The sequence below is a fragment of the Leucoraja erinacea genome, chromosome 33, assembly GCF_028641065.1.
Source record: "Leucoraja erinacea ecotype New England chromosome 33, Leri_hhj_1, whole genome shotgun sequence".
Classification (NCBI taxonomy): Eukaryota; Metazoa; Chordata; class Chondrichthyes; order Rajiformes; family Rajidae; genus Leucoraja; species Leucoraja erinaceus.
Window position 1 is genome coordinate 19,908,510 of NC_073409.1, and position 16,916 is coordinate 19,925,425.

The 16,916-nt window shown below is 44.3% G+C and overlaps 1 protein-coding gene across 1 annotated transcript in view; it reads right to left on the minus strand.

Moving 5' to 3' along the window:
* The window catches only part of LOC129712782 (uncharacterized), a 246,420-nt gene extending 240,630 nt beyond the window's left edge, over positions 1 to 5,790 (minus strand). Inside the window, exon 1 of the transcript XR_008726129.1 lies at positions 5,380 to 5,790. The gene's annotated coding sequence lies outside the window, so the exon portion shown is untranslated. The remainder of the gene's footprint in view (positions 1 to 5,379) is intronic.
* Between the last annotated feature and the right edge of the window lie 11,126 nt (positions 5,791 to 16,916).

Consider the following 16,916-nt stretch of genomic DNA (forward strand, 5'->3'; position numbering starts at 1 on the left):
CTTGCAAGCAGAAGCATAAACCATTCAACATTTAATAACCACACGAATTATCAATAATAGGCACCAAGACCGAGAGGAATTGGTAATTAAGCATTTTTGCGTTTCGCTGAGGTTGCGCCGTGGGATCATTTCAAAATATTTCGTTACTCTATTCTCCACTTTTTTTAAGTGATTGCCGCCGATATTCGGACGAGAGTATGGCACTGAAAGCCTTCAAAGTGTATTTGCAAGAGGGGTCAGATGGAATCATCTGGGGTCAGATGTGATTGACCGTTTCCGTCTATTGGGCTCGGCCTCGATGTACCTGGAATGCTGAAGGTGTACGAATGGAGAATGTCCAGGCTACACCGGAAACGCATGTCCCATTGCTCTGATGCTGTATTATCTGGATACCGTATTGAAGGCATTTGAAATATCGATACAGTCGGGTGGGACTTCCAAAATTGGTCAATGCAAATCACAGAATGGACCTTAAAACAATTAGATGAAAATAGATTAAGCATTTTGCAAACCATGCATATATGATGAGATTTAGTTTAGTTTTGTTTCGCCGTCGTGTGTACCGAGGTACAGTGAAAAGCGTTTTGACGTGCGCTGGCCAGTCAGCGGAAAGACGATACATGATCACGATCGCCCAGTGTTGAGGTGCAGGATAAAGGGAATAACAGGAAGTGCAAGGTAAAGTCCAGAGATGTTATCTCTGCATACCATTAATGCCGAAAGCACCAGATTCATATATGATTATATTAGATCATCGTTAATAGATATAAATTAAAGCTGAAATGGCAAAAGAAAGAAGCAGCATTGTTGTTTGGGACTGAGTATAGAAGCTGGGATGTAATGTTAAAATTGTACAAGGCATTGGTGAGACCAAATCTGGAGTATGGTGTACAATTTTGGTCGCCCAATTATAGGAAGGATGTCAACAAAATAGAGAGAGTACAGAGGAGATTTACTAGAATGTTGCCTGGGTTTCAACAACTAAGTTACAGAGATAGGTTGAATAAGTTAGGTCTTTATTCTCTGGAGCGCAGAAGTTAAGGGGGGACTTGATAGAGGTCTTTAAAATGATGAGAGGGATAGACAGAGTTGATGTGGACAAGCTTTTCCCTTTGAGAATAGGGAAAATTCAAACAAGAGGACATGACTTCAGAATTAAGGGACAGAAGTTTAAGGGTAATATGAGGGGGAACTTCTTTACTCAGAGAGTGGCAGCGGTGTGGAATGAGCTTCCAGTGGAAGTGGTGGAGGCAGGTTCATTGGTACCATTTAAAAATAAATTGGATAGGCATATGGATGAGAAGGGAATGGAGGGTTATGGTATGAGTGCAGGCAGGTGGGACTAAGGGGAAAAAATTTGTTCGGCACGGACTTGTAGGGCCGAGATGGCCTGTTTCCGTGCTGTAATTGTTATATGGTTATATAACATTCGTGTTACTACTTTCTCGACAATCCTGATGTCCCTTTGGCAGTAAAATGAGTTCCAAACAACTTCAAATTAGAAGCAAGAAACTGAACTAACGTTGAAAATCGAAAAGAATTGTTGACTTTTTTGACATTGATAGATTCAGGAATCATTTTAATAGGGCTGTAATGTTTTATCTTAGGTAAAATAATCATCATCCGCTAACCTGTAGCAAGGAAACTAAAAGGCGAATGTGATTAAAACCAGCCTACCAAACATATTTTGACCATAAAGATGGGCCCATTAACATTAGTTCCCAATGGGTTTTATTGAGGACCAAAGCAAACTTTACACAATGCCATTTGGCTTAAGAAGGCTTCAGATTGCTCCACAGTTTGAATATCTTCCCCTTTCACCATTCCGCACTCCCACGCCATCTTAACACCCCCACCAACCCGCACTCACATACACAGAACATACACACGCATTTCAAATAGAGGCAAAACACTACATCAGAACATTCACATCAGAACAATTTGAAGGAAGGAACTGCAGATGCTGGTTTACACCGAAGATAGACCCAAGTGCTGGAGTAACTCAGCGGGACGGGCAGCATCTCTGGAGAGAAGGAATGGGTCTGAGGAAGGGTCTCGACAAGAAAAATTAACCCATTCCTTCTCCCCAGAAATGCTGCCTGTCCCACTGAGTTACTCCAGCATTCTGTGTCTATCCTAAATTTGACGACCAGCCCACCGAACTAAAGTTGACGATAGATACAAAAAGCTGGAGTAATTCAGCGGGTCTAACATCTCTGGAGAAAAGGAATAGGTGACGTTTCGGGTCGAGACGCTTTTTTTCATTGAAATGTACTGGGGGATATCGGGACCAATCAGATTGCCTCGTTGGACTAGATAGATTTAATGCCTCGCTGTATCTTAACACGAAGCACAATGCGATTTGAAGCTGAAAATCATATCATCAATTAACAGGATATTACTGTTGTCAATAATCCTCAAAAACCACATGTGCCGGATCCAAGAGTTGGGAGCTGTGGGTCGGTTAACCACCTCTCTCCCCCTCAGCTGCATAATCCCACACAAAGACCTGAAATAGTTCATTCCCCGGATGCCAGGGTGATGAATGAGCGTTTAAAACCAATGCGTAGTTAATTTCAACGCATATTGGAAATATTTATCGATTTATATATTTTTGGGAAAAGGTGTAGATGTTACCCCGGCGATTATATTGGCAACTGTGTGGGTTTTTTTTTTACACACACATACACACCACACACTTGTTTTCTGAATCTAGCGGCTCAAGTTCCGCAGCGCCATGTTACTAACGTCGGTAAATATTCCGGTCACGTAAATATTCCAAGAAAGCGAATCTCCAAGAATGTGATTAATATTAAAGTAACGAAGGAATAGGGGAAGGAAGCAAAAATGCAAGTCCAGCCAGATACTTGCACGAAATTAACCTGGGCATCAGTTACGATGGAATTTCCCGACCTTGGTCTGTTTTGGAGGTTGGGCTATGATTGCGGTATTATCGCTCGGTGAACTCACGTGGTAGCATATCGTACTGCATTATCTGGGTAAAATTACATCTAACAATGGGGTGATTGCTGTTTAAAAATACCAAACAGCCTTGAGCGACACTTTTCACTCATATATTTATTCCGTTGCGCAAGCGTTTGGGCCACCCGTCTCAATTTGGTAGATTCGCATTTGGGAAATTGTAGTTGAAAACTGCACCGTAATACTAAAATGGCCGGCTCTAAAATAATCACTTCTCTCCGTCTGCCTCCTCGGGTGGAAGATATCTCAATGGCGACGCGGCATCATATTCCTCCCGCCTGACGTTGGGCAAGAATTAGTGGACCAGACCCCATCCAACCAATCCGACAGATTCACTGGTCAACGCTACAAAGGGCATCTCACATCAAGCTCAGTCATTCGTCCAGTTACCTCTGGGTTTATGGAGCTTCAATGCATTTTTAGAGTCAACCCCTCTCTTAGTTAAGAATTCCTTCCAACAGCTTAATCTGGATAGATCATAGAACGGTACAGCACAAGAAGCCATCAGCTCACAATGTCTGCGCCCAACATGATGCCAAGACCATCATTTGTCTTCCATCCATCTATCTGTCCGTCGCTTAAATAGCTGCACCTATCCCATATCCTTCAATTCGCTCATAGCTTTGATTCCATCTCACCCCCTTCTCCCTCCATTCCATTCACTCACGACACATACTTCCTCGCTCATGTTACGGCATCTCTCCAACCCCTTCATGCAGAAAACGATGCCCCACAAAAATAGCAAAACACGCGGTATCAATATATTGGAGACACAAGCGACAGCAAATGCTGGACCTTTTCAGCGAAAAAAAATAAATGTTGGAGGAACTCAGCAGAGCAGGCAGCATCTTTGGAGGGAAATGAGCAGACTATGTTTCGGGTCGAGGCCCTTCTTCCTTTCCTCCAGCAGTTTGGTCTTTTTTGTGCTAATCGTCAACATATTGCAGCGTGTTAGTGTCTAACTAAGAAGCGCAAGATGAATTGAAATCATTTGCTTCTAGTGAGAGAGCAATTAATTTCAGATATTCGTATTGCGAATTTGTAATTCTCTGGACCCTGAACAAATTTACTGCGCACGGGGTCTTCTGCCCAAATGTGTCCGCTTCTCCTCCACCTCAGCAAGTGCAAGAGGCCGGCATTAGGCTTGGCCCGTGAACCATCTGATGGGCAGGGTGTGGGGCGGGCTGACCCCTTTATTGTGTACGACACACCATAAATGAACACAAAATAAACTCAAGGCTTTCAACCTATTTCCGGAGAACTAAGCCCTTTAACACCCCTGACATGTAAAGCTGTCGGTAGGATAACTCCATTCAGTAACCGTGACCTTTAGAAAAAACACGAGCTGTGTCGGACCCCTAGCCCGAATTTAATCTCTGTCCATTGCTATATAACTAATTGATCTGTTGACCGAGTGAAAGGCGAAATTCAAACGGCGGAGCAGCCCTGGTTTTGAATCACTAGCTGATTGGCGCAGTTCCTATCTAACACATCTCATGTTTTTTTTTAAATGTATATATAACTCTAGTTTTAAAACCATGACAACCTCAACAAAGCCCTGCACTCTGTAGCAAGAAACTAATCTTATTATTCACTTTATTACTAAATGTCTAAATAAAATCCGTGTGGGTTCTACCAAATTGATCGCGTGAAATACATGATGCATCTTTCAGGTTACTTATAATAGCACTCAATTGAAATTTTACATTTCAAAGTATCAGATTTGTAATGACTCGATGGGATTTTTTCAATTTAAGATAAGTGGTTATTAATCTGCAGATAAATAGAGAAATGGCAACAGTTTCAAAATTGTTAATATATTTGAAATCGCAGGTCAGTGGAATATGGTAACGTTGTGTTAAATAAACGTGTTAAATCAGCCTCTTCCCCACATTATATATTTGTGATATGTCTATAGACTAGTTTCGATAACCTTGCACTGGGTCCATTAGAAAACCCTGCAGAGTTAATAGTGATCGATTAAATGGATTGTCGTTCGATTCAGCAATGACACTGATGATAAAGACCTATGTTCGGGGTGAGGGGGCGGCTGGCGGAGATGACTTTGGTCCAGAAGGTTGGTAATTCAGTTCAGGCATTGTGTCAGAAGCAACCTCATTGTGCAACCAGCTCAGGAGGGCTGTGCCGGGTCAAACGGTGTCACTACCCAGATAGCAAGCGCCAGTGACCTCTGATTTATGCAAAGATCGAGCAAGCCTTTCCTTCCCTCTCCAATACCAGCGAGCACTAACATTCCTCAACATAGGCATTCCAGTTCGACTTCTCCATCACCCCCCCCCCCCCCCCCCCCCCCCCCCCCACACACACACACACACACAGAGCAGCAGTTTACAAAGTAAGTCGCCACAGCGACTCACAGACACACACAGTCCTTACCTTATCTTCAAGATGTAAAGGCAATCCCTTCATGGCTTCGCTTTCATCCCATTGTAAAAGTTGTTCAAAGTTTAGAGACTTCGAGTTTTCCACTGGTACTGAATAGTTACAAACTTCCCCACCCCCAGCCCCAGCGTTAATTAAAAACAAGTAAACATCCCGGCACCGTGTTGCTATCATGTGTTGCGTCTTTCCCTCGTGACTCGATACCAATCGAGGCTTAAACGGGAGCGCGCTTATGATTATGGTGGAAATTTCGCCAAGAGGATATAATTTGAGTCGCAAAACTGCAACAGTGCGGTTTAAGTTTGATGCTGGGGGGTTCCCAGGCAGCTCCAAGTACAGGAGAGGAAGAAAGAGCAATTGTTGCGGCGGACAAAAGGCCCGAGACGGGGGAGAACACAGCTCTCAATAAAGCCCGTGAACTTGCACTTGAGCTTGGCCAGCTCACTCCGCTTTATACTCGCCACCATTTTATCCCCCAAAAAAGAATACACCGAACACCTTCGAAAACCGACCCTTCGCCACTCACCTGACTGACTGAAGCTCTCGGATCGAAATATTATTGATAGTGAGCAGATTTATATCGATCGCTGATTAATGGCAACGGCAAGAATGAGATGCACTATAATGCACTATCCACCCTGGGTTGTTCATTTAATTTGTGCTTGTGTAACTTGATCTCAAAAAAGCATTGACATCATTTTTGGAATATGTCGGAATAATTTGTCCAAAGTGACATTCGCGACTAAAATCCTCCAGTTAATGAAACGTATGTGCAATCTAACAAGATATAACATCGGGTAATAGTCAGAAACAGCGGAGTTCTGGCAAGAGCCGGCACAATTACGACAGCCCAAATAGTTTCTATGAGGTGTGAAGATATTCCTTCAGAATCTTGCATCAATATTATATTCATGGTACATACCAACCCAAGCCAGAACTGTAAACATCACATATTTTAAAAGAATAATACTACATACACCCTTGATCCGAGCAGACTGACACCATATTAACTTTATTCAAATAAGTGCTTGTCTGTTCAAACTTAACAAGCGTGGCAGACAGACTCAAGTGCAAATAGTCTCCGCCCGCCACGTTTCAGTTTGCCAGCGCGGTGTAAAGTTACCTCTAAATATACATGGGCAAGTTCCCAACTCGCCCAAATGATAAGAGTGGTTTTAACATTTAGCGCCTCGCATGGATTTCTCGCAGGACAAGAATCCTTACAACTTTTTGGAGTTTGGAAACACAACGTCAGATGGTTTATCAAGTGCCTGAATCTTTAAAGGAGGGTGGCGATTTTTCTTTCAGTCGGTTGGTTCATTGATAGTCCGGACACACTCTCTCTCTCACACACTTTCTCTCTCTCCCCCCCCCCCCCCCCCCCCCCCCCCCCCCCCCCCCCCCCCCCCCCCCCCCCCCCGGTCTCTGGTCTGTAAGGGTAACTGGGTGGTGCTGTGTTTGTCTCATACGCTTTCTATGTGTGTATGCGCGTGTGTGTGTGTATGTATTCGTGTATTTGTGTATGTGTGTGTGTGGGTATGTATACGTGTATGTCTGTATGTGTGTGTGTGTGTGTGTGTGTGTGTATGTATCTGTGTGTGTATGTATGTGTGCGTGTGTGTGTGTGTGTGGTGTGTGTGTGTGTGTGTGAATGTGTGTGTGTGCGTGTGTGTGTGTGCGTGTCTGCGTGTGTGTGTGTGTGTGAGTGTGTGAATGTGTGTGTGTGTGAGTGTGAGAGAGAGTGAGAGAGAGAGAGAGAGAGAGAGAGAGAGAGAGAGAGAGAGAGAGAGAGAGAGAGAGAGAGAGAGAGAGAGAGCAGCACTAATGGGATTCCAGGCACGTTTCTCGTCTCCTCCTACCATTCTATAGTTAATTAAACAGTTAATGGCAGCTGCCGATGAGGTCATTTCATGCAGTTTTCATGCAAATCCGCTAAATTCAAAACAAATTTAAATAAAAAGCTCTTTGTAGTCTGCTGTTTCTTGTTGTTTTTCAAAAGCCCCAAGTGCATTTACTTGCAAAAACTTTCCAGCCTCCAAAGAAAATGCAGACCTAAAAGGCCCGATTTCCATTTTTCCCACAATAAGTGTATGTCTGCCTGATATTTAAATTCGCCGACCCCGAGATACATTCAGCATGAGCAAGGGAAGTTAACTGGAGTGAGTTGACTGAATGGATATTGGAATAAATTAAAAGTTAGAGTTAATCGCAATTTAGTTGGATATCTCCTCAACCCAAAGTAATGAGCGAAACTGAAGTTTGATTGAAAGGGAAGTCACAAAGTGTTGGAGTAAAACAGGGTCAGACTGGAGAAAAAGTGATGGGTGACGTTTCGGGTCGTGCAAGGGTTTGAATGACGACGGCCGTTCGGCCCTAACGCTCATACGGCGAACGTATATTCCAAATGTTCAGGTTGCCCTTGCATCCTCTCTCTCCCCGACCCTTCCCCACCCTAGTCGGCGCACTAGTTTCCTTGTGTAGGGGGGAACTGCAGGTGCTGGTTTATACCGAAGGTATACACAAAATGCTGGAGTAACTCAGCGGGGCAGGCAGTATCTCTGGATAGAAGGAATGGGCGACGTTTCAGGTCGTGATCCTTCTTCAGACTATTTCACTATCGTCCTTGCTGAGTTTCACTCGTTGTCACCTTTTCCCACAGCCAACATTGGACCATTGTGGGCTCCACCTTTCCCTGATCGTCGTTGCTGGCTTTGATCTGTCTTTTTGCATTCATTTATTATGGCACCCTTTCATACCTCTAGTTTTTCTCTTCCTGGCTCTCAGTCAGAAGAAGGGTCTCGACCCTAAAACATTATCAATTCATTTTTTAATAGATATGCTGCCTGGCCCGCTGAGTCACTATAGCCCTTTAGTCTATCTTCGGTGTTTAAAGCAGCAGCGTCTATCTGCAGTTCCGTAATACACGGGTTCAGTCATTTGTTCATCATATTGATCCAGTTATTGTTAATCTATAGAGCATGTGTCCCGGGGACCTCTCTGAGGCTTCCATCTATAACATTAACCCACCCGCCATCCATTCCCTCCGCAGATGCTGTTCCTCCAGCACTTTGTGTTTTACTCAAGATTTCACCATCATCTGCAATTCCTTGTGTTTGCTCCGGTCGTGTCTGGGAAAAGGTTACTCCGTGTTTGCATGTGAGATGTCCTTTGGCGTCACGTAACAACAATTGAGCGATGCAGAGAGTACCTAGTTAAGATACACAGCGAATGAATGGCGGAACGGTCTGGGTATGGACCAATGATTTAGACCTAAGCTAGACACATAAAAGCTGGAGGAACTCAGCGCGTCAGGCAGCATCTCTGTAAACCTTTAGACCCGTTTATCTGTGACTATATATGAATAGAGTCCTAAAGGCGGCAACACGATCTAAGGTATACGTGTAATTGGCAAAATTGAACGAGACGTATAAAGATAGCAGAGCAGCTAAGCAATAGAAAACAAAAAGAGAGAGAGAGAGAGAGAGAGAGAGAGAGAGAGAGAGAGAGAGAGAGAGAGAGAGAGAGAGAGAGAGAGAGTGTGTTTGGAGGCATGGTGTGGGGAGAGAGAGTGGGAGGTGGGACCTGTCGGGGGGGGGGGGGGGGGGGGGAGAGACCGTGTTCCACATTTATATGGAGTGTGAGAGGCTACTGCCCCTGTATCAATATCTGAAGGGGTTGTTCCTAAAGTTCTGGTTACATTTTAGTCCTACGATTCTTGTGTTTGGACACAAGGCATGGTGTGGGGAGAGCCAAGTGGGAGGGTGGGGCCTACCTGTCGGTCTACTCCTGGGCCTGGCCAAGATGGCCATACGCGGGTCCAGGCAGCAGGCGATGGATGGTCAGGCAAGAGTCGGCTGCTTGCCCCTCTTTCGGGCCTACGTCCATGCACGTGTGTCCCTGGAGAGGGAACATGCGGTGTTCACGGGGACTTTGGAGGTATTCCGTGGGCGCTGGTCACCGCGTGGGGTTGAGAGTTTTGTGAATAATGATTGTAACGTTGTACTATAATGACACGATATATTGTAAGTTCGTTTTGTGTATGACTTGATCTGTTGTATTATTTGATGTGTTGAATAAAGTCTTTGAAAAAGAAAAAAAAAAGGAAAAAAAAAGAGAGAGAGAGAGAGAGAGAGAGAGAGAAAGAGAAAGAGAGAGAAAGAGAAGATGTACATTTATTGTTACATGTACCAATTGGAACAGTGAAATGTGTGGTCACCAAGCAGCCAGACGAATAAAAAAGCACAGAACACGATAGCCTTTAACATAGACGCCCCCACACAGCGGAATCAAAGTTTCCCACTATGAGAGAAGGCACCAAAGTTCAGTCCTCCTCCTCTGTTGTTCACCCGTGGTGAGGCGAGGGATAGAGGGACATTAAGATAGAAGGATGAGGAGATAGAGAGATAAAGAGATAAATGGGTAGACGGGTAGAGGGATCGGTTTCATGGGGGAGTTCTAAAGTTTGGAGCCCAACCAGCTGGATTCGGCAGCCTACCCCCTGTCCCACTTAGGAAACCTGAACTGGAGACTTTGCGCCCCACCCAAGGTTTCCGTGCGGTTCCAGGTGGTTGCAGGTGGTTGCCGGAGGTTGCAGGTAGTGGAAGCAGGTAGGGAGACTGACAAAAACCTCCGGGAACCTCCGGGAACCGCACGGAAACTTTGGCTGGGGCTCAAAGTCTCCAGAGGTTTCCGTTCAGGCTTCCTAAGTGGGACAGGGGTTTAATAATCCCCTCCTTAACAAGGGTGATGGCATTAAACCACGTCCACGTTTTCAAGGGGATAAAACGAAATAGTTCAAAACATTTGTTGCTCCTGACATTCAAAGTAGCCTACTGAAACCTGTTATCAAAACGCAAAACGGCGAGGTGAACTCAGCATGTCAGGCAGCATCAATGGAGAGAGAGACGCAGTTTCCGTTTCAGGTCAATTAGCTTTCGTCAGTTTTGTTTTATTTCATATTTCCAGTACTTGCGCTATTTTACTGAATACTCGGCCATGGTTTCACGCAGGCTCTGCTAGTTTGTTTTAAACCTCGTCCCCCTATCACCCGCGTGGTTTCTACATGTTGTCCAGTTAACTCATTAACAGCATATTAAACCTGGATAGATTACATTTGCAGTGTCAACACTCGCGTTTCATTCTCCTTTTTAGCTTCCCACTACTCAGCCCCGTTTACACCCATCAAACCTCTGACCTTGATCTCAAGAAGGAAACTTAGTTAACTGGATCTCGAATTCAATGTGTAGTTAATAGCAGTGCGCTATAAAGGAGCCCACACGACAATAACCCCTTTGTCTGGGTTGCGCCTCCATTCTGCTGACTGCCATTCTCTTCCCCTGAACCCGAGAACCAGGCTGTGATGAAAGAATTTATGCATCTATGAGATTGAACAAGAAGCCAATAATATTTCAATATTTTACATTTCCGTAACAAACTTGTTTAGCAAAATCTATAACTACAGATAATTAGAAACCATAATAATGATATTAATTACTCACTTATAATCAACTATCCATACATTTATATATTAATACAATTATGCCTGTTCTCAGAGGGCTGCAAAGGACAATTATATGTTCTCAAATATTGTTTGCTTTCGCTCATATTGCCAATTGTACCCAATTACTAGTAGTTGAAAGGTAATGTAATAGACATGGTTCTGGCTGTTTCGATTGATATACGGACAGGGTAAAATAATGAAATTAAATGTACAGTTTCACCGTCAATTGTATCGACCGAATAGAGTTGTTATTTGTAAAGCAGGATCACAGCATCTACAGGTTCGCGTGTTATCGCTGTCTCGAGTTTTGCGCGTCATCGTTTCTAGACGAGGCAGCGTTCAGTGTTGTACTGAATCGATTGCAATTGGTGGAAAAAAAACGCGAAGCCTAAGGTCCCAGGTAACCGGGTCACCTACGCGTTACAACCTATCTCCAGACCAGACTTTCACAAACTGGATATAAGCTTAAGTGTCTGTAACTGGCCTTGAGATATTTCCTTTCGCATTTGATCACTTCACGAGTTTTTGTGGGGCAAAATTGGGTCTTAAATTATTATATTCCTCATCTTTACCTTTCCAGGTGTTTCTGGTAGTCTCCATTGAAAGGTAGCGGATTCTAACAGGAGGGTTTTTAATTTGATAAGTAGATATGTGCAATGAAAGAACACAAATTGCTGGAGTAACTCGGCGGGTCGGGCAACATCTCTGGAGAACACGGATAGGTGATGTTTCGGACCAGGACCCTTCCTTCGTGTTAACTTTAATTACAATTTGGTGTATAATATAGTAAGGGTTCCATGTTTGGTGCACTTATTGTTAAATACTTGCAAAGTTGAACCTTTTACCCTAAAGTCGCACTCCTGTAATAAACTGCTTTTTCACCCCACCCCTCCCCTCCCCCACCTTTCATTGATTACCAGAATGGATCTAATTAATACCAAACTAGTCATCCAATTCACAAAGATATAGACGTAATGGACGGATACAACCCATTCTCCCTATCGAATTGGACAGATATGAACCCGCAGAGGGAATCATGAGCATTCAAGGGCAGACCCCCCCCCCCCCCCCCCCCCCCCCCCCCCCCCCAACTCCCCCCCTCTGGTCCCACCCCCCCCCCCCCCCCCCCCCCCCCCCCCCCCCCCCCCCCCCCCCCCCCTCCCCCCCCAACCCCCCCCCCCCCCCCCCCCCCCCCCCCCCCCCCCCCCCCCCCCCCCCCCCCCCCCCCCCCCCCCCAACATCCCCCCCCTTCACACTTCGGGTCCCCAATTCTATTCCTCTCCCGTTCTCATCTCCCCAACATCCCTCCCTCTAGTTCTGCATTTCATTGAAGATAGACACAAAATGCTGGAGTAACTCAGCGGGACAGGCAGCATCTCCGGATAGAAGGAATGGGTGACGTTTCGTATCGAGACCCTTCTTCAGACAGCCAGAAACATTTTTTTGTCTGTCTTCGGTTTAAACCAGCAGTTCCTTCCTCGCCTTCCATTCTTATCAGTTTCCACTATTTGCAGCCCTTTGTCTTCTCCCTCTACCATCTCCAACATGTGACGATCTCCACCCTTCTCTCGCCCCAAAAAATCACCTGCAAATGAACACCTTAACTTGCAAGCTCTTGCCCCACCCCTTGGGTGGCAAAAACAGGAAAGTAGACTTATATCTGAATGGTGGCCGATTAGGAAAAGGGGAGATGCAACGAGACCTGGGTGTCATGGTACACCAGTCATTGAAAGTAGGCAGAAGGTACACAAAATTGCTCGAGAAACTCAGCGGGTGCAGCAGCATCTATGGAGCGAAGGAAATAGGCGACGTTTCGGGCCGAAACCCTTCTTCAGACTGATGAAAGTAGGCATGCAGGTACAGCAGGCAGTGAAGAAAGCAAATGGTATGTTAGCATTCATAGCAAAATGATTTGAGTATAAGAGCAGGGAGGTACTACTGCAGTTGTACAGGGTCTTGGTTAGACCACACCTGGAGCATTGCGTACAGTTTTGGTCTCCTAATCTGAGGAAAGAAGGTTCGCCAGACTGATTCCTGGGATGGCAGGACTTTCATATGAAGAAAAATTGGATGGACTTGGCTTGTACATGCTAGAATTTAGAAGATTGAGGGGGGATCTTATAGAAACTTACAAAAATGTTAAGGGGTTGGACAGGCTAGATGCAGGAAGATTATTCCCGATGTTGGGGAAGTCCAGAACTAGGGAGTCACAGTTTAAGGATAAGAGGGAAGTCTTTTAGGACCGAGATGAGAAAATCATTTTTTACACAGAGAGTGGTGAATCTGTGGAATTCTCTGCCACAGAAGGTAGTTGAGGCCAGTTCATTGGCTATATTTAAGAGAGAGTTAGATGTGGCCCTTGTGGCTAAAGGGATCAATGGATATGGAGAGAAGGCAGGGATGGGATACTGAGTTGGATGATCAGCCATGATCATATTGAATGGCGGTGCAGGCTCGAAGGGCCGAATGGCCTACTCCTGCACCTATTTCTATGTTTCTATGTTTCCCCTCACCTCTTTCCACCAGTTATCTCCCCTCTACTCCATTCCCGAAGAGAAATCATGCTCCACGTCTTACTGGGAGCTTCGATGCCCAGAAATTAACCAGATATTGGGCAAGACTAGAAAATAAAAGGTTCCGCTGTAACCAAAATAATGAAAGACATAAAAGATCATGAAAGTACTCTGTCAAATGTCTGTATTCCATCCTTCTCTGTTACAATTCATTTTCCTAATCTAATCAATTTTCTTGCTCCATTTGCTTTTTGTTACAAAATAATTAGCACTTCTAGAGTTAGAAAGAGGGGATGTGAGAATCTGAGGCACTGGGGTCCTTGGAGGTGGGAGCAACACGGGGATTTAAACAATTAAAGCAACAGTAATTGAAATAGTGAAAATACATGTTTTATAGCCAACGATAAATGTGAAGCATTGTCTTATAAGAAGACAATAAATGAAAATAACCCGATTTTGATAAAAAAACAGGGAAGATGTTTTAGCTTGTGCAATGCGTAAATCCGTCGGTAGTTTGCGAAAAGTCACAACTACACAAATGTCCACTTTGCTAATCAACAGTCGCTTAAAGACAACGGCGAGTTTTTGTTTTGTATAAGATGGAGTACTCAGTGTGCCCCGCCTGTGTAATGTAGACGGGGTCTCCATGTTGTGGAGGAAGAACGAAGTTTGGTGTAGGAAGGAACTGCAGCTGCTGGCTTACACCGAAGATAGACACAACATGCTGGAGTAACTCAGCGGGTCAGGCAGCATCTGTAGAGAAAAGGAATATGTCCGTGGGCTGTTTCCATTATGCAATGTGGGATTGGCGGTGATGGGCTGCTAGCATTGTGCACCATGAACTGGCTGTTAAATGGCTGTTCTACATTGCATGGTTGACCATAGGCAGTGCCGTTTGATACACAACAGTTGGGCGGATTCACTGTTTGGGGAAGATACGGTCAAACACAGTAAATGTAAAATTAAGTGTCGAAACAAAGAACATCAGATGCCGGTTTACGCCAAAGACAGACACAATCTATTCGGGGGGTCAGGCAGCATCTCCGGAGAAAGGGGATGGGTGACGTTTCAGTCTGAAGAATGGTCTCGATCCGAAACGTCACCCATTCTTTTTATCCAGAGAGCGGCCTGACCCGCTGCGCTACTGTCGTGTCTATAATAAATTATCGTCCATCATCGGCTCTGACCTCCCTTCCATCGAGGGGATTTATCGCAGTCGCTGCCTCAAAAAGGCTGGCAGTATCATCAAAGACCCACACCATCCTGGCCACACACTCATCTCCCCGCTACCTTCAGGTAGAAGGTACAGGAGCCTGAAGACTGCAACAACCAGGTTCAGGAATAGCTACTTCCCCACAGCCATCGGGCTATTAAACCTGGCTCGGACAAAACTCTGATTATTAATAACCAATTATCTGTTATTTGCACTTAATCAGTTTATTTATTCATGTGCGTATATATTTATATAATGGTATATGGACACACTGATCTGTTTTGTAGTCAATGCCTACTATGTTCTGTTGTGCTGAAGCAAAGCAACAATTTCATTGTCCTATCAGGGACACATGACAGTCACACACAAACTCACTTGCACTTGAACTTGAACTTGAAATTAAAAACTAAAACTTGCTTCGTATCCAACTGTTTATCGATACCATTGAAAGTTATTAGTTTGCAGTATGAATCACAATGTCTAGCAAGTCATCTGGAAATAGCACCAAAGTATTCACAAACTAAAATAAATGAAATTCTCTATTTGTTCGATGAGCATGCACTTCAGGAGATATGAACAGGACTGGCCTACAGGTAAAGGGTTCAAAGCGCCACGGGCATGGAGTTCTGTGTTTCACGAACACAGCAGCATAGTTTACATACATTCCATAAATAATTTTAAACCGGTCATTGTATGGGGCAGTGAGAGATTTAATCAGAGGCCTTGACTCTGCGCCCTAACGCGTGGGTCACAGGTGATCAGATTTACCCGCATATGTCCATTTCTGTACTTTCCCCTGAACATTCAAGAATCATGAGTCAAGGGTTTTGAATGGTCATGTGGATCGATAACGTAACAATAAAATTATTTTCGAGCAACATAATATGCCCATAAACACAACACTCATATATAATATATCAAACCAAAAGCCATCAAATTAATGGAAAGCCCCGGCCTTCAGTGCAACCAATGACCGTACATAGTTCATAGTTGAGGTTCGAGTTGTGTAGCGTTCAAGCGCCTAATGGTTGCCGCGAATGAGCTTTTCTTGGACCTGGAAGTCACCGTTTCCCGATGGCAGGGGTGAAATGAAAGCGTGGCCAGGGTGGTGGAGGCACCTTTCGAGGCAGCGCCTCCTACAGATCCCTTGGATGTTGGGGAGGTCAGTACCTGTGATGGACCGGGTAGACAATAGACCATAGACAATAGACAATATATGTGCAGGAGTAGTCCATTCGGCCCTTCGAGCCAACACCGCCATTCAATGTGATCATGGCTGATCATCCCCAATCAGTACCCCGTTCCTGCCTTCTCCCCATATCCCCTGACTCCGCTATTTTTAAGAGCCCTGTTTAGCTCTCTCTTGAAAACACCCAGATAACCTGCCTCCACCTGAGGCAGATAATTCCACAGTCACCACTCTCTGTGAGAAAAAGTGTTTCCTCGTCTCCGTTCTAAATGGCTTACTCCTTATTCTTAAACTGTGGCCCCTGTTTCTGGACTCCCCCAACATCGGGAACATGTTTCATGCAGTGTCCACCACTCTCTGTAACATTGGGTTAAGTGCGACATTCACGTTTTTAGCAACGGTGTGGAGTATTAAAATACCGACCGCGAGTGGTTGACTTATGACAAAAAAATAATTTACGTTTTGATTTCAAAGTGTTTCATTCATTGTTGTGTGACATTTCACTGCTTGGCTTCATTATTGTCCATTGAGAGCAGTTGTGATACACCTCAAAGACTGCAAATAAAATAATCCAAATCCAAAGAAAACTAGACTTCACAAAACAGAAGAAAAAAGGTACATTAATCGTGCGATATTTTCACAAATAGGAAATGAACTACAGAGGAAGCCACCTTTTAAATCGAAAATCTAACTAAACTTGATGTTAAATAATACTTCAATTACCCCCATTGACCTGCACCTGCTATTGTCTATTGTCTATTGACCAGGGCAGCAATGTCCGAACAGTTTGGAATAAGGAAGCTATAGTTATGATCAGGGGACCCATATGTTATTCATATAGAGGCACAACATACGACGGGCGGAACATTTAAGGAGTTATTCATTAACTTGTAAAATAATGTCTTAAATTCCTTAATCAATTTTGATCCAAATCGTAGTTTGATTACCAAATATGACTTACTCCTGTTTTATGTTTGATGCCAATTTAAAATATGTTGTGCAATGCAAAGTATAATACATCATTTATCAAAATAGCTATCGTTTCCGAAGACGAAACTGAGCTAATCGGTGAATTATCTGAAAATGCATCTTTGCTATATATGTAAAGCTATTTTG